This window comes from Schistocerca cancellata, chromosome 2 (genome assembly GCF_023864275.1).
Source record: "Schistocerca cancellata isolate TAMUIC-IGC-003103 chromosome 2, iqSchCanc2.1, whole genome shotgun sequence".
NCBI classification, from domain to species: domain Eukaryota; kingdom Metazoa; phylum Arthropoda; class Insecta; order Orthoptera; family Acrididae; genus Schistocerca; species Schistocerca cancellata.
This window is the reverse complement of record NC_064627.1, coordinates 424,816,772-424,818,002: the sequence shown is the minus strand read 5'-3', so window position 1 is coordinate 424,818,002 and position 1,231 is coordinate 424,816,772. Positions and strand designations below refer to the sequence as shown.

General features: G+C 41.7%; 1 non-coding gene across 1 annotated transcript; it reads right to left on the bottom strand.

Moving 5' to 3' along the window:
- Positions 1–861: 861 nt before the first annotated feature.
- On the bottom strand, positions 862–984 carry LOC126163366 (U4atac minor spliceosomal RNA). Its single transcript, XR_007535246.1, has one exon. It is a non-coding gene; the product is annotated as a U4atac minor spliceosomal RNA (small nuclear RNA).
- Between the last annotated feature and the right edge of the window lie 247 nt (positions 985–1,231).

Here is a 1,231-nt window from a genome sequence, read left to right as displayed (position 1 = left end):
GCATCAGCACGCGGGGCCTGCCTTGGAGTGTCAAGTTGACGCGTAATGCCAACAGCCTGCCGCCTCACTCGGAATGACAGCGGCCTGCTGCCACGGCCTCTCTGACAGTTCTTTGGACTGCCTCTGTGTAAACACACACAAAATTACCCGTACAAAAGAAACCGTCTCCTCCCCTCCTGTACCTCACCCAAAGACCTCATTCGCTTCCCCGCCTACGGACTGAACCGACCACCGCATTCACTGTACATATCGCGCAACTATTTTAATCCTCAGTATCGTTGGTACCACCAAAACGTGGATACTACCATTACTACACGCCACGGCAATATGACCAGGTGGCTTTTACCACAAACTGGCGACTCTACGCTTTTAGGACTCGTTTTATGACTGATGACCTTGTAGCATGGTCCTATGAGTCACAACGTGGGAGTTGTTGCCTATGGCAGTGATTTGTGCACCAGGATTAAACCTATGGATGTCAGTAATCTACACAAGCACCCCCCACAACGCTAGAAGCAGCCTTATTCAACCAGCACAAAAGTGACTCCAGTTATTTCTATTTAAAAAAAATAAATCACCACCTTAGCTTTACTTATTATCCTTCCGGTTCTAAGTACTCGACGTTGGACACGTTCAGATATGCGAAATACGTTTCTTGCTCATGAATACTTTTAGGCAGTGTTAGTTTCTCAAAAGTTAAAGATGTCCAAACAAGTAGTTTTAGCTAATGATTGTTCTTATTTTATTGATGAGTATGTATGTTCATACATTGTCTGATGGATAATTATTATAATGTGCTAATGGTATGTATACTATTACATTATATTTAAATTTTAGATTATACCCCCTCTGAAGTAAGGGGGTTACAAAAATTGCACTCTATCTAGGTATGATAGGGTGCGGGTTGATTAAGTAAATGGGTGTTAGCAGCAATGCCCTCACTAAACGTTCATTGGACATTTTGCTCCCCCAGACAAGGATTAATTCACACGCTGTGCAGTAGTTTTAAATAGGTGTACCGTACGCGTATTTTTTTGAGAGTATATATGAATTATGTCATAAAATATTACTCTGCAATAATAATTAACTTCCCCACAGATAAAGAAAATTTAGAACACAATTTCCTGTGAAAATTCTACTCCATAAACTGCATTTTAGCACAGTTATTGCCGTTTATTGGACGCAAAGAAGAGTTTTCTATGGAGGAGCCATCTGGTGAGCGAAGGCGGAA